The 23,779-nt window shown below is 46.7% G+C and overlaps 1 long non-coding RNA gene across 2 annotated transcripts in view; it reads left to right on the top strand.

Moving 5' to 3' along the window:
• LOC138522017 (uncharacterized) overlaps nt 1-17,307 on the top strand; it is a 101,139-nt gene extending 83,832 nt beyond the window's left edge. Inside the window, exon 3 of one of the 2 annotated variants that reach the window (XR_011283217.1) lies at nt 17,233-17,307. This is a non-coding gene — a long non-coding RNA (uncharacterized lncRNA). The remainder of the gene's footprint in view (nt 1-17,232) is intronic. The other variant, XR_011283216.1, reaches the window with a different exon arrangement.
• Nucleotides 17,308-23,779: the final 6,472 nt, after the last annotated feature.

Here is a 23,779-nt window from a genome sequence, read left to right as displayed (position 1 = left end):
GGAATGTCGGTTATAATATTGTTCTTGTTTCTCCTGTCCTTTCATTAAATTTTCTCGTGCCACCGATTGCAACTTCTCCACACGTTCTTTGAGTTGGCAGGCATATTCTGTAAGAGTAATTTCCTCTGTTGGTTGTTCTCCCCAACTTTCCTTCAGAATGTCCAGCAGGGTTCTCACTGGTCTCCCAAACAGCAGTTCAAATGGAGGAAAACCTGTTGACGATTGGGAGTATTTCTAAGTGACAATAATGTCCAGGGTAGCAGTCTCTCCCAATTCCTTTCTCCTGGTTCTGCGGTTTTCCGTAACATCTGTTCGATGGTCTGGTTGTATCTCTCTACGAGACCATCCGTTTGTGGGTGATAGACCGCGGTTTTCAAATGATCAATTTGTAATATTTCACAAACTTGTTTTAGAACACTGGACATAAAATTAGTTCCTCGGTTGGTTACAAATCTCCTTGGGTATCCCGACCCTACTAATGTATGGAATTAATACATCACAAATCTGTTGTGCCGTCGGAGACTTAAGGGGAAAAGCCTCGAGGTACCAGTAGCGTAGTCTACAATCACTAGGATATATTCATGTCCTCTAGAAGAGGGATCTAATGGTCCTACAATATCCAATCCTATCCGACTAAAAGGTTCCAGTATGATTGGCATTGGTTGTAATGGAGCTTTTTTTATGTTTGCCCTATTTTGTTTCTGACACTCTTCACAGGATTGACAGAATCTGGCAAATCCCCAAATGTCCCTCTCCAACTTGTACATGGCCACTTCTAACACGGCTTTATAATACTTGCTTGGGACCAGTAGCTGACAAATAGACTTTCCAGTTGTATCTTTTGTGACCCTGTAGTATAGTCCTTTGTCGAGCATAAAATAGGGTTCATTTCTTTGTTTTCTTGTGCCATTGTTCTAGCATGTTTTAGGAGTGGATCTAATTCTTGGGCCATTCGAAAACTGTCTCCACCTTCATCAATCTTCCAATCGACCGCCAATGGAAACACATTTTTCTCTCACCATTCCTTTTTTAATCTTCTAACATTAGCTCTACTATTCTTGATCTTACTAACAGTTTTGGGTATTTCTTGATTCTAAAAGTGAAGTGGGAGAATGGAAGACCAGGCTCCCGTCCTTCACCTCTCGCGCTTGGCCTAGAGGGTCACGACCCAGACACCCGCCACGAGAAGAGTTTGTCCATTTACCAGATGACCAAATACCCTGGTATAGGAACATACGGATGTGTCCATCTGCCTGCCCAACAGCCCGCACTGGCCATGCCGACACCTGCGGCACGGACCAACTAGACTAAAATCTACACGTCGTTAGAGATGCCATGACGACCCAGACAACGGGAAGCACATCTGTACAAATACACACATTGGACATTCCCACACCGATCTACACGAAGAATATACTGAGTGCTATGACGTAGGCGACAGGCATATTCACGGACGTGCATCTTTATTATTTTTACATAGGCTTTCAGAATGCAGAAACGCAAGACGCGTCATGAACTCATCTACAAAGCTTGCTCACGCTTCTCTTGAAACCAGTTACCACCATAAGAACTATAATGAAGACACGATACTGGTCATGGATCTATATGCTACTATAACTTAAAGCACCCATGCACCAACCGGACCACTTATGCACCAGGCCCAAGTAGGCCTCAAACAAGAGCTCCCGTGGACATTAACAAAGCAAGAGTCTGGTTGCTGATCCTGCAGAAGGGGCCCGGTGAAACAACCAGCCAAGGTCGCGATGTTGCAAACCCACATTCCAAGAACAAAGCATCAAAGGCACGATGTTGCAGCCTCGCACTCCGCGCACCAACGTTAAGGTCACACCTGCAAATTAAACCAGACACACAGTGGAAAAGCAATATTAATTGTGCAGAATTCTGCCTCAAACACGGTCCCTCCCCACGTGACCAAGCCGAACCTGACGAGATGCCAAACCCAGGAGAGAAAAGGCGTCTGGATCCCTCGCTACGAGACACAGGCAGATACACTTGAAAGGCTCAATGGACATCTGCGACAGTGGGAGCGGTCAGCCTTCCAACTATGAATAAATCCTCACATTGTCTGCACGTACCCATATTGAAACATTGTTGCAATCGCAGGTACACCGAGAGCTGGGAACAACGGTGGTCCCAGGCTGGGAAGCTCACGGGTGCACCAATCAGAACATGGGGCTCTTATCTCAGACGTCAGTAATATTAACCAATCCTCAGGAGTCTTCATGTAACAATTTTCATGTATCTAATTGTAGGGACAACCCAGATATATCACCTGACTACCCTTTGTCCAGTAACATTGTCCTCTATATGTGCGCTATACTAACCCTACCACTCGAGCAACCAATTAAGAGTGGCGATAGGTTTTTTGTTAACTTTCTGAAGTGACGCGAATAGCGCGTCATAATGCAGTAAAAAGGGCCTGCGAGCCCCACGATTGTGTGTGTGTCAGGACGGACGCGTACGCTCCTTGACCCATCCTTGGCGTTTTTGTCTAATAAACAGCAGAGTCACCTTGCTCCTTGTGTGTGTCTCATACTCTGTCTCAACTGGGATATACGGGAGGAGTTGGGGCCTCCCTGCCTGGAGGTCCGCAGACGGCCCGGCCGACCCCGGCAGAATTTCCCCCCGACAAGTTGGAGGCACTGCTGAGATCTGTTTAAGATCGACTTTTTATTTTTTACTTCGACCTTCTATTTTTAATTTTTCCAGGCACTCCCGTTGCGAGGAGGCCCGGTGGCGCGGCCCCCTCTGCCGTTGCCCCCTTCTGAGGACTACAGGACCATCGCGGAGCTGCGAGAAGACCGGACAGCGCAATCCGGATATTGGCCCTCGGGAGCCGGTTGAGAAGTATCCCGCCCGCGGTTGGCGAGTGTCCAGACGTGGTCCAGACGAGGGGAGGTGGCGAGCCGCTTGGAGGGGTGCACGCAGTCGAGCGGCCCTGCATCGAGAGAACTTGGTGAGCATGACACGCACAACAAGCAATGCGAAATTGTGAGGGAGGGGGGAGGAAGTGAATGAGGGAGGTGTTGTACAGATGCGCGGCGAAGGTCTAACAACCTAGTGTTGCCAATGGAATGAATGGTAGCGAAACGAGTGCGAGAGCAGTCGGCTACGTTACGCGGAAGAGGGAGGGCGGAGCACGAAAACATCACGTGCGGCCGCTCGTAAGGCACTGATTGGCCTAAGTTGTGACTACGTGTAAGGGTGGGGGTGTGTGTGTGGTTTCCTACGATTTGGCATTTATTGATCAATGAGTAGACGAGGATCCCTATTGTTCGAGCAAGAAACTCGATAGGTAGATGACGATTCCCTGTAGGCGGTGGCTAGTTAATTAAGTTGCCCAATACGGAAGATAATTGGCTGGTTAAGCCCTCCTGTTGAGGGGCGTATCACACGCGAGGCGACGCAGCATGCGCAGTCCGATTATATTATTGATTTGATTACCTTGTTCCAGGAGTGACAGGAAGACAGCTGTAGGGTTAGCGGGGGTAGGTTGCAAGTGTATTTCGAACTTAAAAGAACATAATAAGAATGTACCAGTATTTCGAAGAGATCGGTGACGTCACCAGTAGGGATTTAATAGGATAGCGCGAACACAAGGAAGTTTGGTTTTGGGAGTGGTGGGGAAGAGAAATGTGATAAGGGAGCGGGCGCGGAGATAAACGATAAACGAGTGGATCGGGAAAAGGAGAAGGGGAAAGGGGCGTGGCTGCGCACGGAGAACGCCGGCCACGGCAAGTGTAACAGGGGGAGGAGAACGGGGAAACAGGACGACTGTATAAGAGCGTCGTAAAGGGTACGCAGCCGCAGGGGGCTGTGTAAGCTTCGGCCGCAGGGGGCCGTAAGGGTGTAGTAACAGAAGGGAATCGACAAACATAAAACTATACATAACGGATTGTCGTAAGTCCCCATACTTACGGGGCCAGGTAAACAATATAAGGTTGTATATTGTAAACTACTAGTGAAGGGAAGGATAACAAGTGGAGCGTCACTATGTCATACGGGACAGGGTCGGGAGGGTGGGGGAACACCCTCACTACACCATTACAACACATATGCACCACACTGCCACCCCATAGGGAGAAATTAATTAAGTACAGTATAGAGTGGACCCAGGGGACGGATAATAAAATGTTAACACCATGGCCGCCTAATGGGAGTTTCGATCCATATGCCCAACATTCACTGCTAAACCATCTGCACAATACGTACAAGGGGAAGAAGTTGGCAAACCATGTGGAGGTGTTTAACTTATGGAGGATGTTCCAGGGGTCCCGACCGGGACCAAATGGAATGTTCACTATGGGGGAAACACCGGAAGAAAAGGAGATTAAGAAAGAAGGAGAGGATGGGAAACAGGGGCGTGAAAGCACAAAGAATACGGGGAACGGAGGAGAGGGAGGAGAAAAGAGTGTTAAATCAGACGACATAAAAAAGGAACCGAACAACGAGATACCCATAACACCGGGAGTGAAAACGGAGGGAGGAGGGTTGTACCCTTTAAGAGAATTAGGAGAAATAGAAGGACAGTTAAGGGCGGCTGAAGGATACTCGAACCCGGCATACAGCCCTCCACCATATGTGGCTCATAGGAAAATGGCAGTGGGAGAGGGGAAGATGGGAGAGGAGCAGACTGTAGAGATAGGACATGATGAGTGGGTAGCTGCACAGATATTATTAAAATTACGAGGTTCACTAACTGGAGAAGAGAGGGAGGTAGTAAAGAGAACAGACGAGGATAGTGCAAGAGAGAGTGAAATGAGGGGGGAGGAGCTATTACGACAAAAGGAAGAGATTTTAGAGGAAAGATTAGCGAAGCTAAGGGATGAGCAGAATGAACTGATCAAACAGCTTGAGAGGGAGGAAAAAGAGAGAGTGAGGAAAAGGAAAGAATGTAAGAACGAATTGGAAAAATTAAGGGAACAAAATGAGGAGCAAAGGAGAGAAGCTGAAAGGGTAAAAGCAGCAGCAGACAGGGTATCAAGAGTAGTGTTGAGAGAGAAGAAGAAGGAAGAAGAAGAAAGAGAAAAGGAAATGGCAATATGGAAGAGGAGGGTACTATCAGAGACAGCTAAGAAATATGAAGAGGGGAAAATAATAGAAAGTATAGTAGAGAGAGAAAGAGTGAAATGGGAAAGGAAGAAAGAGGATGAAAGAATATTGGAACAGATGAGCAACGAAGTGATGGAGGAATTGAAAAGGAAGAGGGAGGAAAATAGTAGGGAGATGGAGGAGAAAAGTGAAGAAGAAAGAGAAGGGAGGAGTAGAGAGAGTGAAAGATGGGGGGATGTATATAGAAGTAGAGAAGTAGCAACAACATCAGCACTAGGGGGAGCGGTTGATAGCAAAAGAAAAGGAGAAATAGACCTAATAGACTTAGAGACAGTAACAATAAAAGGGAAAAAGGCAGAGTGGGGGGTGCCATTTATGAATGATTTTTGCAGTGAGGAGGAAGAAGGAGTGGAGAGAGAAGGAAGAAAGAGTGACAGGGAAAGCTTAGATAAGCTATACCTCACTCGAACAAACATAGACTCGCCATGGATCAGTAGGAGAAGGGAGGATTTGGAGAGAAGTGAGGAGGGAGTGAAGGGACTAGTGGAAAGACAAACCCATGAAAACACACCATCCCCATCTCCATCACGCCCTCCCCCATCGCACCCTACATGCTCAACCACCGCATGCTCGCTGCACAGAATAAAGCTCGCGCCCTTCATGGACGAACTGACACCCTATGCATGTCGGCTTAGAGACCTCCCTAGTCGCAGGCAAGAGAGACAAATAAACACGCCCACATTAACTACAGGAATTGACGAAAGGGGAAAGGATGGAGAAGGAGTTAGGAGCAGGGGTAATAAGGACGGAATTGAAGAGGTAAAGGAACCGGAAGAAGAGGAGGGGTGTGAAGACTCGATATTGTGGAACATAAAGGGTGACACAAGACACAACTTAATGCCACTGTTGGAGAGAGGAGGGGTTAGACCACAGTACGTCCCTTGGAAGCATACGGATAAGGAAAATATAAAATGTAGGCTCCCATCACTAAGTGGAGGTGCGGGTAAGTGGATATATGAAATGGAAAAACACACCGCAGGACAGAAACTAGCAGTAGGAGATGTAAAGGGCCTGTTAATATCAATAGTAGGGGATAGAGCGGATGACATTTGGAAGAGAGCGGGATTCCATGGGGTAACAATAACAAACACATCGCATGATGGGGCACCATTTGCAAACTGCAGACATGCGCTATGGCAGGCACTGACAGTACAGTACCCAGACACATCAGACATAGGAGCAATTACTTCCCGTAAGATGCGTGAGAATGAGGATCCTGTTGATTATATCCAGGATATCCAAGAGAAGTGGCGCCTGGAAACTAGAGAACAATGGGACAAAACACCAGCCATATTTTATCATATACTAGTACAAGGGCTCCCAGAAGGAGTTCAGAAACAACTAAAGAAAGTAGTGGGAATGGAAGCAAAACCATGGCCAGAAATACAACTGACTATAGTACATCACTGCAGGACATGGCAAGGAAAAATGAAACAAAAAGAAGAGGACAGGAAAACAGAAGAGGCTAAACTAGTACAGAAAAAACTTACTAAATACACAATGGAAGGGGCACTAATAACTACGCCCACACCAATGGCCCAAAGCCCCATACAAGTAGTGGCTGCACAAGATCCTGCTCAAATAGCACCTCCACAGACTATAACACAACAAGTCCCAGTCCCGCCACTGCAATTACACGCACCAAACATGGGAGGAGGGTACCCAATGCAAGGAGCTGGGTATTATAGTTATAATAGGGGGAGAGGAGGATTTATGAGAGGGAGAGGATACGGATATAATGCCCAACAGCAGGTGGGAGGACTTAGACATTCCTACCCCACAGGGCAACCAGTATACCAGGACAACACAGGGAGCTTCCCATGGCAAAGCAGGGAACCACCCGTGTGTTGGAGTTGTGGGTTATTAGGACACATGTCAAGTACGTGCAGGGTCAGGCCAGGAACACCAGCATGGAATGAACAAGCACAACCTAGGACCTCACAAGAACAGTAGGGCATACAACAACAGCAGACGTTACAACAAGGAAGTGACCCACAACAACAACAAATACCACAACAACAGCCACTGCCACAACAACAAGTAACCTTAACACAGCAACCCCAAACTCAACAAACACAATTGGGTAGGGTGACGGTCTTGGGACACAACCCTTACACAGGGAATGGCCAATCATTGTACCCACAATAGGACAGCCCACAGACGGCCTTGGTGTGTCCCATCCTGTCAGTAACACCTAATAGTGCGGAGGAGCCATGCATAGAGGTAACGTTAGGTGACAAAAAATTATCATTCCTTGTTGACACCGGGGCAACCCGGTCTTGCATAAGGGAAGGTAAATTTAAGATGTCAGGCGAAGCCATGAACACCCAAGGATTTTCTGGGGCTAAAGGGTTGGTTCCCTTTACTGATAACTTTCCTTATCTATTGGAGATTATGATCTGTCGGTTCCACTTTTATATTATAGTGCCTCACCAGTGAATATACTGGGGAGGGACATAATGAATAGGTTGAATATGACGATCTCCTTTACAGAGGATGGCATAATTTGCTCTACTCCAGGGATTAACATGCTCGCAGCACGACAGATTATGCAAGCATACTGTGGACAGACAGCGATTAGGGCGGAGCCAGTAGATGGCGAGCTATTCCAGTATGGAACAGACATGGCGTTTGCATGGATGCCAGGGATAGAAGGGAAGATATGGAGGAGGCCAGCAGCCTATCTGTTCCGACCAGAAACACCTGTTAATGAACCAGAAGGAAAGGTGTTTGTAATGGACATTGAGAGCATTATTGCAACAGCTGATTATATTGCTGTACATGCCCAAGATAAAGAAGGGAGAGCATGGAGGGCAGTGATAGCACTAGCAGAAGGATGTAGGCTGACCCAGGTGTCAGATGAGGAGCTGTTCTCAGAAGAAAAGGAGGAAGGTGAAATGGTGTTCATGATGAGTGTAGGAATATGGCTAAGAGTGGCTCACAAACAAGTAGCACAGAGAATTGCAATGGCACTTGAGGCACCCGCATGCACCCCAGTCCCCTTCTTTGAGGAGGATATGTCAAGGGTGCCCAAATAATTATGGACTACCAGCCCTTATGACGTGGGATGCATAAAAAGCATAGGGGGTGTAAGGATAAAATTGAAAAAAGGTGCAATACTACCAAGAGTGAAACAGTACCCACTGTCAAGAGAGGCAGATGAGGGCATATATGAAACCATAACAATGGCATATTGGTCCCCTCAGAGTCACCCTGCAACACGGCTGTGTACCCAGTGCGCAAGGCTAAAGGGGGGTCTTGGCGCTTCATACAGGACCTCAGGCCCTTGAATAACATAGTGGAAGCAGAGTATCCAGTAACAGCAAACCCGGCCACAATATTGTGTGGCATTCCAGCAGAAGCATCACGGTTTACAGTGATTGACCTTAGAAATGCTTTCTTCTCAATACCATTACACCCAGACTCACAAGATTTGACAAGCTTCACTTACCGAAATACAAAGTGGAAACATACCAGATTGCCACAGGGGTATTGTGAATCACCCTCAATTTTCAATAGAGTAATACAGATGGATTTGAGTAACGTTGAAATGGAAAGCACAGTGTTACAGTATGTGGATGACATAATAATTTGCAGTACAAACGAAAGTAAATGTAGAGAAGACTCCTTAAAAATGTTGACGATATTGGCTGAAAAAGGGTACAAGGTAGACATGAATAAGATACAATACTGTCAGGAACAGGTACTTTACATTGGCCAACTGATATCCCAACATGGAAGAAAGATTGCACCACAAAGAGCACAGGCCATTTCAAGCACTCCAATGCCACAGACTGTGAGAGAACTGCAGCAATTTCTGGGGCTGTGTAACTACTGTAGAGCATGGGTATTTGATTACAGTTCATACATAGGACCCCTGCTTGAGGGTTTGAGAGAAGCAAATAAAGGGGAGAAAAAGTTGAGGTGGACTATGGAAATGAGGGAGGCCTTTGATGAATTAAAAGACGCAATTTCAACTGCTCCGGTACTGGCATCCCCAGATTATGAGCGACGATTCTTTATATTTTCACATTGCGACTCAGCAGTGATGAAGGCAGTATTGGCCCAGAAAACGAGCATGGGCTATAAACCAGTAGCATTTTACAGCGGTCATTTAGACCCTGTGATGTTAGGCCACTTCCCTTGTGAACAAGGTCTCGCTGCAGCTGCGTTTGCAGTGGAAAAAGCATCAGCAATAACCATGGGGTGTCCGACTACACTGTTTGTGGAACATGCACTATTTGCAATATTGAATAAACCTAAGTCCACACTAACAACGCAAAGGGCATCAGGTTATGAGATCATCTTGTCTAGAGCCGAACTAGCAATTGTTAGATGTAGCACGGTTAACCCTGCAAGGTTCCTAGCAGAAGTAATTGAGGAGGGAGATTATGCCCATGATTGCACCCAAATAACTGAAATGTACTCAGGTACTAGAAAAGTTGAAGAAAACGCACTAGAGGGAGGTGAGCTTTTGTTTATTGATGGGTCATCAACTATTGATCAAGGAGATGGGATAAGGAGGACGGGGGCATCAGTGGTTAAAATGATGGAGGCGCCGGTGTGTGTGGCTGTGAAATGTGTACAATTACCACAGCATTATTCTGCTCAAGCCGCGGAACTGGTTGCACTAATATTGGCATTGAAGGAAAGTTTTGACAAACGAGTAACCATATATTCCGACAGTGCATGTGTTACATCCACTGTCCACTCAGGGCTATCAAAATGGAGAAGAAGAGGGTTTAGGAGAGCTGATGGCACTCCAGTGCATCATGCCCTCTTATTGGCTGAACTAATTGAAGTAATAAACGACCCCCAAGAACTAGCCCTAGTAAAATGCACCGCACACACCAATGGAGAAGATCACGTCTCAAAAGGGAATGCAGCAGCAGACGCACATGCGAAATATGCTGCATACTTTGGTGAGATATGGAACCCTACAGACTCACAGAGAGGAAGAGGGAGGGGAATGGCTAGGGAGATGTTGATAAGAGAAGGGTACACCCATCTTCCAGCCACACAGATTATGGAGCTACAAGCGGCTGCACCAATGGCCGAAAAAGAAATATGGGTAAAAAGAGGATGTACAATGTCACCAACCAACGCATTATGGCGCCAGAGTGGCACTGGGAAAGTTGTAATACCGTTGGCACTTTTAAACACCGCCCTGAGCCAATTACATCACCCAGCCCATACAGGCAAGGAAATAATTGCAGCACGAATTAGAGAAGATTGGTTCTGTCCTGAGTTAAATTCTCATGTGTCAAATTTTATCAGCAATTGTCTTACATGTCAGCAGTTTACGGCCGGTCATACCCTAAAGGTGATAAGAGGTACCATACCCCGGCCAGAGGGACCTTTTCGGCACCTTCACATTGACTATGTTGATATGATCAACATATGTCAAGGTAATAGGTATATGATTGTAGTAGTGTGCCCATTCTCTAGATGGATTGAAGCAGAGCCCTGTTCACACCCAGATGCATTTAGAGCAGCCAAATTCCTAGTAAGGGAGGTCTTCCCCAGGTGGGGAGTGTGCGAGGTGTTAAGGTCAGACAACGGCCCACATTTCGCAAACGAAATGTTCCAGCATATCACATCCTTGCTGAGCATAAAACATAAATTTGCATGTGCATACCACCCACAGGCTAACGGTGTATGTGAACGCCTGAATGGCCTATTGAAGGAGGCAATTGCAAAAATACAACAAACAACAAAGAAAAGCTGGTTGTATTGCCTTCCATTAGGCCTATTTGAATTGAGGAATAGGCCAGGGTCCGACCACCACCTCACCCCTCACGAGGTGGTTACTGGACGTCAAATGCGCCTTCCCCTAACGCCAACGTCAAGGGCATTCACTGACCACGAAAGTTCAGCAAGTGTGTTAGGTGATGAAATGTATCAATATGTGTCTTCTTTGATTACTAGTGTTGTGTTTGTGTCTCAACAGCTCGAGCGCACATGGGGCGGGTCTACCAGCAATCAAGAAGAAGGCGCCAGTACCGAATTGGAAAAGGAGAACTTGTGCAAACTTGCCAAAGGTGACCACGTGCTACTTCACAATTTCAATAGAAAGTGGAACGATAAGAGGTTCACTGGCCCCCATCTGGTAGAGGACGTATCAACAAGAGCAGTAAAACTAAAAGACAAGCGTGCCTGGAACCACTTACATGATGTAAAGATCTACAAACTGCAGACCCGCCCCAGCGCCAACGACAGGTCCAGTGGAAGAGCAGCAACAACATCCCCGACAGAGGAAGGAAGTTCTACCACAGACAACGACCCAGTTGTTCCCTTACCGTGTCACTACCCAACTTCCCCGGAGACAATAACTGACGAAGAAAGGGGTGATCCCCATACTGCCCACCCCATGGTCACACGCTCAAGGAGTAAAAATACTTCCACCATCTGAGCCCAAACCCCCCGCCCATTGACCCCCAAGTATAGTTATAACTGACCTGAAAGACATTGCCTCACAAATACACATGTAAACACGTGAATGTTCTCTTTTTCTCTTGCACATACAGGAACTGTGTATTGTATTGTTAAGAAAATAGCTTACTAACAAGTTCACTGCCCAGGTGTAGATGGTACTCCCAGACGATAACTACCCAGAAGAATTGTCACACCAATTTGTATACGAAATAAAAAGGCCAACGTACCTAAAAAGGAGAAGGGTGCGTGTCTACTACACAGCATTCCTCTTGGCCATAGAATATTCCATGCCCCACCTCCGCCCATACTTGCCGATCCTAAGAGACAGATCACTTAGAGTAGCGTGGGAACAGCTCTTCGCCTGGGCACTGAATGACTATTTGATAGGGAGAGCTTAAAGGAAACAAAACACTAACATTTAGTAACCAGCATTTTGAGAATTTTCAGGCGGGCAACTTTAACGTCGCAAGAATACGCTGCCAGGACTGCAGCAAGGTAAGAGCAAAATGCCGGTGAGACTAGCATATGTAATAAAGGTAATAGGGATTTTGATGATCACCGGGTTCTTGGCTGCTTCTGTATGGCAGTACAGCTATGCTATTAATTTTATTGCTGCACCTAAACCTAATATACCCCCGTCCCCTGCTGCAACAGGTGTTACGTCAGGTGATAGTAGTAACTTTGCACCCAAGCAAAATAGAGTTAAACGCAGCACATACTCAGACAATAAAGGTATTGATAATTTTATACAAGATTCAGCACAAGTCACAAACAACATATGGTACCAACACATGACCCGCATTGGTAAACAGACAACTGAGGACAGCTGCTACGTTTGCTCATTAATACCATACGCCATGAGTGCTTCACGAACATTTGTTGCCACAGAAATTGATGAAAAGATAGCACAATGCGTAATATACTTGGCACTGTTCCAAACGAAAGGAAGATTTCAAGGGACGGTAGTGCACATGACATGGAAAACACGAGACTCATATCCATATGAAAACAACTTCCTCAAGACCTATTTGAGTTACCACAAGACCAGTTTACATGCAGAAGCATTCAGATACATAACAAGTGGCCCTGCAAAAGGAGAAACAAAGAAAGTAACACTGCAGTATCTACCATGTGATTGGTACGCATCCGAAGTTCCGGGTAAACAAGGATGTTGGGAGAGGCCGCTGGTGACGATAACAGGAAAGGTGTATCTGGACAACAGCTGGGAGATAGGAGTGATTGGCAGCAACATGGTAACAAAAGAAACTATCTCAACTATCGAGGCCCACAATCACCGATGTTGGACGACGTGGATCAAGTATGTACCAATGCTCACGTGGGTAGAAACAGATGAAGACCCAATAACAATACTACCGCTGACTGCGCCCAAGGTATGCTACCAGCATAAAGGAGAGGTGGACGTAGGATATAACACCAATTGTGCAAGTGTGACGGAGTTACCTGAGGGGGGAGCAGGAACAGCAGTAATAATGGACCATTATTGGGCCTGTGGAGAAAAGGCATACCATACACTGCCCCCCCTGTGGAATGGTGTGTGCACAATGGTGCACGTCAATGTACCATCACTAGTGGTACCTAAGAAGCATGTTAATGTGGCGAACTTTCCCGAAATGGATGAAGGGGACAAGAGAAAAAAGAGATCTGCACCACTTAAGGAGGAGCAAGGGAACAGGACCAACAACAATGATACTGTCCTAAATAGAAGGAAAAGACAAGGAGAGCCACTGACAGGAAATTACCTGTGGGGAAGGTCGGAAACGGAACTAACCTCCATACCGCCAGAACACAGACTATTCAGCAGAGCAGCAATGTTCTTCTCTTCAATAATACACCCGGGACTGCAGGCTTACGCAAACGCGAAATGGCTCCAAATAACTAGATGGGAACTAATGATGACCATCAATTCTACAGTAAATGGGTTTAACGCAATAAAAGAGGAGCTGCGAGCTATAAGAATGGTAGCACTCCAGAACAGATATGTATTGGACCTTCTCACAGCAATGGAAGGAGGAGTTTGTGCAAAGATAGGACAATCATGCTGCACGTTCATACCTGCCAACGATTCTGATAATGGTACACTGACTGAAGCAGTTTCACAATTGGCCCAGATGCACTCCAAAATGATGGATGAAAGTAACGGTGTAAACAAGGATAAGAGCTGGTTCTCAATATTATGGTCATGGATGCCATCCTGGCTGTCAGATGGACTGAAAATAATAGTGGGTTGTACTATTTTGGCTGGAGCTACACTGATCATAATTAGATTTTGGAAGGCCCGGAAGGCACGCACCACTGACGAGTTGCTCGAAATGGTGGGAATGCACCCCCTGATGCCAGCAGATGACGGCCAACATACAGGTGTGATAATACAGGAGAGGGAGAAGCTGCACACCCAAATAATCACCAACCATCTAGACCCACCACCAGTGAAGATCGAGAACCCAAGAAACCCCAGGAGTTACGTAGGGAAATGGGTATACTGTACTCCTGGAGGAACCTGTGAATATATGTATTGGTCATTTGAAGATCATGTGAACCATTATGGACATCTAGGAGGAATAACTAAGATATGGCGAGTAAGAGGAGATAACGAGAAGGATATGTTTGTGGTCGACAAGTCGACCAGAGGGGGGACTGAAGTGGGAGAATGGAAGACCAGGCTCCCGTCCTTCACCTCTCGCGCTTGGCCTAGAGGGTCATGACCCAGACACCCGCCACGAGAAGAGTTTGTCCATTTACCAGATGACCAAATACCCTGGTATAGGAACATACGGATGTGTCCATCTGCCTGCCCAACAGCCCGCACTGGCCATGCCGACACCTGCGGCACGGACCAACTAGACTAAAATCTACACGTCGTTAGAGATGCCATGACGACCTAGACAACGGGAAGCACATCTGTACAAATACACACATTGGACATTCCCACACCGATCTACACGAAGAATATACTCAGTGCTATGACGTAGGCGACAGGCATATTCACGGACGTGCATCTTTATTATTTTTACATAGGCTTTCAGAATGCAGAAACGCAAGACGCGTCATGAACTCATCTACAAAGCTTGCTCACGCTTCTCTTGAAACCAGTTACCACCATAAGAACTATAATGAAGACACGATGCTGGTCATGGAACTATATGCTACTATAACTTAAAGCACCCATGCACCAACCGGACCACTTATGCACCAGGCCCAAGTAGGCCTCAAACAAGAGCTCCCGTGGACATTAACAAAGCAAGAGTCTGGTTGCTGATCCTGCAGAAGGGGCCCGGTGAAACAACCAGCCAAGGTCGCGATGTTGCAAACCCACATTCCAAGAACAAAGCATCAAAGGCACGATGTTGCAGCCTCGCACTCCGCGCACCAACGTTAAGGTCACACCTGCAAATTAAACCAGACACACAGTGGAAAAGCAATATTAATTGTGCAGAATTCTGCCTCAAACACGGTCCCTCCCCACGTGACCAAGCCGAACCTGACGAGATGCCAAACCCAGGAGAGAAAAGGCGTCTGGATCCCTCGCTACGAGACACAGGCAGATACACTTGAAAGGCTCAATGGACATCTGCGACAGTGGGAGCGGTCAGCCTTCCAACTATGAATAAATCCTCACATTGTCTGCACGTACCCATATTGAAACATTGTTGCAATCGCAGGTACACCGAGAGCTGGGAACAACGGTGGTCCCAGGCTGGGAAGCTCACGGGTGCACCAATCAGAACATCGGGCTCTTATCTCAGACGTCGGTAATATTAACCAATCCTCAGGAGTCTTCATGTAACAATTTTCATGTATCTAATTGTAGGGACAACCCAGATATATCACCTGACTACCCTTTGTCCAGTAACATTGTCCTCTATATGTGGGCTATACTAACCCTACCACTCGAGCAACCAATTAAGAGTGGCGATAGGTTTTTTGTTAACTTTCTGAAGTGACGCGAATAGCGCGTCATAATGCAGTAAAAAGGGCCTGCGAGCCCCACAATTGTGTGTGTGTCAGGACGGACGCGTACGCTCCTTGACCCATCCCTGCCGTTTTTGTCTAATAAACAGCAGAGTCACCTTGCTCCTTGTGTGTGTCTCATACTCTGTCTCAACTGGGATATACGGGAGGAGTTGGGGCCTCCCTGCCTGGAGGTCCGCGGACGGCCCGGCCGACCCCGGCAGAATTTCCCCCCGACAAAAGGGTGCACTCTCTAACCAATTTTCTTCTGAATTTATTATTATCTGAGTAAGATTAAGGCACATCGGAACCAATCAAAAGGGGCTCTGGCAATACCGGCATCACAGCTTCTCTAATGCCCATCTGTTCCCCAGCCACTATTAGATTTATCTCTTTGGTAGGATAAACTCTAACATCTCCATGCACACACCTAATGGGAATTTTCTTAGTCGAGTTTTTTATTTCAACGACAAGTTCAGTACTTACTACAGTCTGAAGGTTTCCTGTATCAATCATTGCCCTGGTAGGTTTCCCATCAACCTCTGCCTCACATGTATAGACGTAAGGTGACCTTGTGGGTAAGGTACAGCTGTGGTCATCTTCTTCTCTTAGTACTTCCATTGATCCCACATCCATTGGTTCTGTTTTGACCCTTTTCGGACATAAACGGGCCAGGTGGCCCCAATCGCCACACTCAAAGCATTGTATACCTTTGGAGTTGTAAGTCAGAGGACGACCTCCAGAAGGGACTTCATTAGTCGATCTTGGCCGGCTATTATCCAATTCTGCTCTTCTTACCATCGAGTTAGGCCACCTCTGATTACTTGGGGTTCTGTTGACAACTCCAGATGGGTTCATAGTAGGTCTGGAGTTTCCTGTATACATTATCAGTCGACCTTGACCCGCCTTCTGGTAAGCTGAGGCAATATTGACTGCCTCAACGATTCTGGGTCGATGATGTTGACATACCCAACGCTGTATAGGTAATGGCAGCGCCTCTATAAACTGCTCCAATACAATTTTTTCTGCCATTTCCTGAGTATTGGTCGTTGGTGTTTGTAACCACTTATCACCTAATTATTTTACTCTATAGAAAAGTTGTCGGGGAGTTTCTCCAGGTTGCAACTTAACATCTCTGAATTTTATTCTGTATGCTTCTTCATCATGTCCCAATTGTTCTAAGACTACTCTTTTCATGTCTATGTAATTTGTATCACCAGTTGGATTCGCCGCTTGATAAGCGCTCTGCATTTCCCCTGCAATGAGTGGTGCAATATAGTGGCACCACCTGTCAGTGGGCCACTGTGCATTTTTGGCCACGCACTCAAAATTCACGAAAAAATGTGCAGGGTCTTCCCCCGGTGCAAATTTTTGTAAAACAGATGCTGGTACTTGAGAATGTCTTCTCACATTCGTAGCTTCAATTAATTGGGCTTATTGTACTTGAAGCGCCTGTTGAAAGGCTTGCCGGTCTGCCTGTGCCTGTGACTTTGAATTTGTAAAACCTGTTGTAGGAGATGTTGTCCTTCACTTAATGTCTTAATTAAGGCCTCCATGCTGTCCCCTCTCATCCCACCGCTGCCACTAATTGTCACCAGTCTAAAGGTGGGGATAAGAGTAACAGACCATATTTGTTAACAATATAACTTTATTAACTCTTCTCTTAAATATTGTTTTGTTATTTTTATCTTTCAGGCTTAAACAAATGAAAAGGATACAGGTTGTAGACTCTGGAACAGCTTCAATAGAAGACCACCTTCTTTGTGCAGGTAAGTTGCTGGTAAGTCTCTAGTGTCTCTTTGCTTTCTTTTCTTTAATGTTCTTCCTTTCCTGTATAGCTTCTAGCCCCTCCTTTGGCTCAAACTCCCTCTTTCACTCTATAATATTGTCAATATTTATAATACTCCTCGTATAACTTCACACCTTTGTATGTGTAGTAACTTTCCTTCTTTTAACTGTATAATTCTCGACATGTCTGTAACTTTAACTGCAATCGTTTTTATACGAACTTCAGAACATGAATTATGCAATCTTTGTTTACTTTGAACATATGTCTTGCATATCAACTTGTTTTATAGGCTCTTTGGCAATTCACTTAGCCGTACAGAGTTCTCCTGTCATTTCGAAAGGCTACTGTTGCGATTGAACTGAAAGGAAATGATTGTACCTCAATGTGGCTTTCACTTCCTTATGGGCGTAGCTTATGGGTGTAGGTTACGGGCTTAAGTGGCAGTATGAATGGCCTCCTCAGGGAGAGCCTCTCTCCTAATGACGGAAGCGCTGCTCCTTCGTCTCACCCGGCTTTACTCCTCCGACTGGCTCACGGAGGCTCGGCAAATCATCAGCTGTCTGCCAGTTTTGGCCACTCCTCCCAAACCCGACACTGGCGTAATGTGCCCCTCTGTATTCGTATGGCTCTTCGAAGCCGCGTTTCAGGCCAACGGTTCGGTGACACCTCGAGAGTCAGGTCCTCCCTCTTTAATGATCCTAGGTACGTGGGATCAACTCTTTAGCACAACGGTGCGATAACTATAACCACAAAACTTAAAATAGACTTTGTTGCGGCTGGTACTTAATAGGCCCATTCATAACAGACATTTTCCTTATCCTGTTTCCCTGTATTTCATTGGTAGATTAACACATCTATCAATTACACACACACTGCCTTCTCATGTCAGCCTTTCATACAGCTGGGGCAGAGATTTCACACCCCCACAAGTTCAATGTAATAATGTATCTGCAAAAAACAGTGACATTTTTATTAGGAGATATTTATGCGGGGACATTGTTACATTGAACCGTTCAAATCAGGCTCAATGCCCAAGGTCTTTTATTGAGCCCCATTTCCATGGAAAGAGAGTTGAAACAAGGATGCCCACTCACCTCAACCCTTTTTAACCTGTTTCTGTCAGATCTACCCATCGCTTTGGACAGGCTGAATGCCTTCCCCCCAAATTAGGTACCTGTAAGATCGGTAGATTACTCTACTTTGATGATCTGGTCCTTATAGATCAGACCCCTGTTGGACTACAGTGATCGTTAGGTGTGCTGCAGGAATACATGAGGGAGAATAAATTAGAAATACATCCAGCAAAAACCAAGATCCTGACTTTTGGGAGTAGTAATAATAGGGGTACATTGGGGTATATATTGTTCCTAGAAGATGCCCCCTTAATAGAAGTCCAATCAGTGACCTACCTGAGTGCGTTAGTCAACAAGAAAGATGACAGTCCTAGGTGCTTGTCCCTAAAGAAAAAGAACGCTATGATGATGTCTCAAACACTACTACTTCATAAGAAATTCGGCACATTTTCCTTTGAGCTATGGTTAATTTCTATGAGGCAAAGGATTCTCTGTCCTTGATTTTTGGAGGGGAATGCTTTCTTTTGACATGTTTTGGGCATCTCTGGAAGGGACCTTCTGGAGAAAGCTCTTAAAGCTGCCACACCTTGTACTAACTTCTGTAATAAGGTACAAGCTTGGTCTCATTTCGCTATATGCGAAAACTGCCTGCAAGGCACTTTCACTATTTCGGAAGTGCTTACTAGCGCAGTCAGCCCTTCCTTTTGAAATACTTGCCCAACTAACAGATGGAATGGAGCCCTGCATATTGATCTACTGGAAGGCCAATTGTCAAGCCCTACTAAATTCACAACTCCTATTGGTTAACCCTGGCAAAATTAAAGGGAAAATCTCAGCCCAAGTTTGGATAAGCACTCTTGAGGACAGAAGTTCTCATAGGTGGCAACAGGGATTGTGTAACGAATCAAAGTATTTTACTAAAAGGCCCCCCGATACCTAAAGCTTGTTCCTACCCGTGGTATAGAGCACACTTTATGAGACTGAGATTCAATCTGCTCCCTACCAATGAAGTCCTGAAGAAATATGGCAAATCCAATCCCGATATGTGCAGATTTTACAATCATGATAACCAGGTAGAAACACTGTGGCATATCCTAGTGAGGTGTAGAGGTTTGACCGAGTGCAGAACTAAGTTCTTCGGTGAATGTCTAACTTTAAGACACTCTGAAGAGGCAGACCTCTTTTGGGAATGTTTTTAGGGTGGCAAAGACTTTGGCTTAATTTTTGCTTCAATACAGTTTTCATATGTGAAAAGCGATGGACCAATTGTAAAATGGTTGTGCGAAATTACCTTTGTTGTGTTAATACTGTCCTTCTGAGGACATTGTTTGGGTGAGTTTTAAAGGAATTGATAAAAGTTAGTAAGAAACTATGTATTCCATACAAAATAAAAACATATCAACACTTTTTATCCATTTGCCATCTTTTCTAAGATTCAATTACTAAGAGATTGAGGGCCTCATTACACGTTGTGCGGTAAGGGAATACCGGTACCGGTAATGAATTACCGGTACCAGTAATTTCCCAAGCCAATCACGAGCTGGACCCACCGCTATTAGCACACCCGTTAATTACGGTGCCACTAATAGCGGCAAGTCCGCGTGCGCGCGACCTCCATGCCGGAATTAGCGCCATGGCGCTAATACCAGGGCATCACAAGCCATGCGGACATGGCATTAGCGGCATGGAAAACACCTAAAAACCCCCTACCGGCATGGCGCAAATAACGGCATCGAAAAGCACCCGTTAAGAGACCTGAGCAGTGTACCCATCTGCCACAGGTGGACACAATCAGCACAGGTGTATGCAATGGAGACAGGCAGCACAAAAGAGCACACCACACCCCTTCCCACACCAAGATGGTCCCAATAGCAGCAGCATGACATGATGGGCTTTAGTACATGATAGCAGTGCAGCACCAACAATAACAGCCAGCACCAGAGGTGAGCCGTAACAGGTACCCATTCCTCACACCATACAGGCGATGACAGCTATCCTCTGAGGAGGTGGCTCCTAACCCCTGTACGGAACCCACAGAACCCTCAGGAAGAGGACAACAATATTGTACATCCTTCCAATGACAGTGCTCCGCTGCCTAAGCGGCCTGGGTGTGGCACTCCTGTACGGCCGTGTGAAAGTGGCAAAGACAACCATGGCATGTGTAGAGCATCACAAAATGTGCATATGATGGAATGTGCCTATGCCACTTGAAATTGACATGCAACCACCAGAAGAGTATGATGTGGCTGGGGATGAGTGCGGGTGGAATGCCCCGGCAGGACATGAAACAGGCAGTGCCAAGGAGGCACACGATGTGCATCAGCATCTGATTCTGGAATCTCATCATGCACCAAGGTGAAATAGCATGGACGTAGATGGGAATTGTTGCCCTGGTGCATGTTTCGAGGCCCACAAAGGACCCTGTCCACAATGAATGACACATACACAATAATGGAGACCACGCTTGGGTTTCAAACTCAGAACAGTGTATATTGAACATAATGTGATACTAAAGTGCATTACCCCAACTCCACAAATACACCCTTACCCCCCTATCCCCTCAACACACCCAAATACGCCCTTATCCCCCTCCCCCCTCAACACACCCAAATACACCCTTAACCCCCAACCCCCCTCAACACACCCAAATACACCCTTAACCCCTCCCCCCTCAACACTCCCATGTGAGTCTCATGGCGTGAATGTGTCCATTGCCACATGTGGCACCCGAATCCTGGTGGCCCTATTTGCCAGTGCCTGCATCGTCATCTGGTAGTTGTGAAGCCGTGCGCCGCAGGTTCCGCATAGACCGGCGTAGGGGACTAGTATGGCGTGAACTCCCAGGCGAGGAGGGGCCTGGTTCTTCCTGGGCCGTGAGTGGGCACCGACGCTCAATAGCGTCTGCTATGCGGTTCATGGCCTGCCGCAGTTGGGCCATTTCACTGCAGATTCGGTTGGTGCATGCCTCCATGCCCTCCCTTGTCTGCTGTGCAAGTGTAGCAATGTCCTCCCTCAGGCGGGCTGTCTCTGCCACATGTTGCCCTACTAGGCCACTCATCTCGGTCTGCCTCTGAAAGATGGTCGAGGGGTCATGTCGCATGGTGGGTGCTGGTGGGATGGCTGATGCACCTGGACCCATTGCACTTGCATCAGGAGAGGATATCTGGGGGCTCCATATCCCTTCAGGAGTGGGTGAATCTCCATGACTACCCGGACCTGAAGAGTACCTCGGGCTTGCCAGTAAGGGGCTTGTTGATCTGGGGCTCTGGCAATCAGCATCAATGGCAGGTGTTTCCTCCTCATCTGAAGGTGGGGCAGTGGCTGCTGCTTCACTGATTGAGCTGGTGGCAGCAGAGTGCATTCCCTCGATGCTGCCCTCACCTGCTGGGAGACACACTTCCATGGGTGGCACGACGGGAGCAGGCATGGCCTGTGGATGCGTGCAACTGGTGTTCCGGCTGCCTTTGCCCCTGTGGTCATGGTCACTCGTCCTGGCTGCCCTTGCGGATGTGGCGGTGTCCCCTGTGGCATCCCTCCTGGCTTTTTTGCTGGATGTGGGAGCAGGTGTGGAAGTGCGTGCCTCCTCAGTGTCAGTGTGTGATCATGTAAGGGTGAGAAATGTTGACAACCATCAGTCATGGGTCGACCTGCCTTGAGCTAAATGAATACGTCATGCCGTTCTATGCATTTAGGGCTCTTTAGTGTGGATGCAGGTAATGGGGATGTTGGGTGGGTCATGCATGAATGGCTCTGTGTTGTACGGGTATGTGGTGATGCATGCATGTCTGTTTGTGGCTAGATCCACGGCATTCATATGGACACATGATTGGGGGGAACATCACACTTCACTGTGATGTGGTGATGCATGCATGTCTGTTTGTGGCTAGATCCACGGCATTCATATGGACACATTATTGGGGGGAACATCACACTTCACTGTGCATTGTTTGATGCATACACTCACCTCCATCGGACGAAATGGCCACGCCATGCTCCATTTGTCCAACTCCCTCGATGGATTCCACCCCAATAGTTGATGCACACGTCTCCTCCCACTCAGTGAGCTTGATTTGTCGATTCACTGCCCCCTCCTGTGCCCGTAGCCAGGTTGCGGTTAATGGATAGAATGTTCCGCACACGGAGACAGAGGTCATCCCACCCCTTTCGGCAGTCTTTGACTGTGCGGGTTGTGGTGCCTACCGCGCTGACCTTGTGGGCTACCTCTTCCCAGATGGCCTTCTTCTTCACAATGGTCTCCCGACGCATGTCATTATTGAAGACGACCTGAGCATTATCTGCTAGTGTCTGCGTGAGCATAAGGAGCTCCTCCTTGCTAAATTTCTCCTTGCGCTGCCGCTCAGACGATTTTTTAACAGCCTTGGGCATCTTAACGGTGTCCTTGGTGTATTTTCCAACGTGGTTCCTGGTAAGGTGTCCTGGATAAGGAGGATGGCAATGGATTGTGTTTTTAAAGATGGCCGCCGAGCTCTTTCCCGTTCTGGTGCGATGACACCATTTCCGGTTCCGCAAAATTACGGTAACCACTATTAGCGGTGACCGCTAATGGCGGTCACCGCTATTTGCAAAGACCGCTATTTGCATGTGGCGGCAGGTCGGAAGTGCTAACAGCGCTTTCGACGATGCCGTTAAGGGACTTTTTGGGGACTTTTGCGGCATGGCGGTAGGCTCATTACCGGCATGGCGGTAGGCTCGTGCCCGCGATCTCGTAATGGCACGCAATTTGCGGCCTCTTGCGAGGGCGGACACGCTAATTACGCCATGCCGGTAATTAGCGATTTTTGTGTAAGTGTTATTTTGATACTTGTCATTGTGAAACTCTATGTTGCAACCCTACAGCTCACATTGACCCTTCCTGAGATGCCCGGCTGCTCAGTCACTCTACCAACTTGTGTAGTACATGCTATACCAAAGGTTGGGTTAACTATTGCCAAGAGGACGAGGCTAGTGCAGTCTCCCACAGGGTACTGCATACAATCTTGCCTAACAGTCTTCTCACTATTAGCTGATGCCAAATAGATCAGGTGGACAGTAAATGGCTAATGGACCTCTCAGTCATCTGTTCACGAATGACATTAATAGGTATCTGTCTGGTTCATAGACAGGTAACTAGTTTTGTTCCTCTGAACTAAAATCAGCCCAATATGTGCTCTTGCCTTGTTGAAAACACAACGTATGTAGCATATTGCTTCCAAATTATTTTCTTTAATTTATATTAATGACAGAAGTCAGTGCTTTTCCTTAAAAAAAAGAATCTGACATGATTTAGAATCAATCTTATGGTTTTAGTAACAATCTTCAGTATTTCAATTCCTTGATGATAGCACTTGATCAGAAATGCCATGGTTCTACGGTTTACAAC

The sequence above is a fragment of the Ambystoma mexicanum genome, chromosome 1q, assembly GCF_040938575.1.
Source record: "Ambystoma mexicanum isolate Mex_15411 chromosome 1q, UKY_AmexF1_1, whole genome shotgun sequence".
NCBI classification, from domain to species: Eukaryota; Metazoa; Chordata; class Amphibia; order Caudata; family Ambystomatidae; genus Ambystoma; species Ambystoma mexicanum.
Note: the sequence above shows the minus strand (reverse complement) of the source record. Positions and strands in the feature narration are given on the sequence as shown.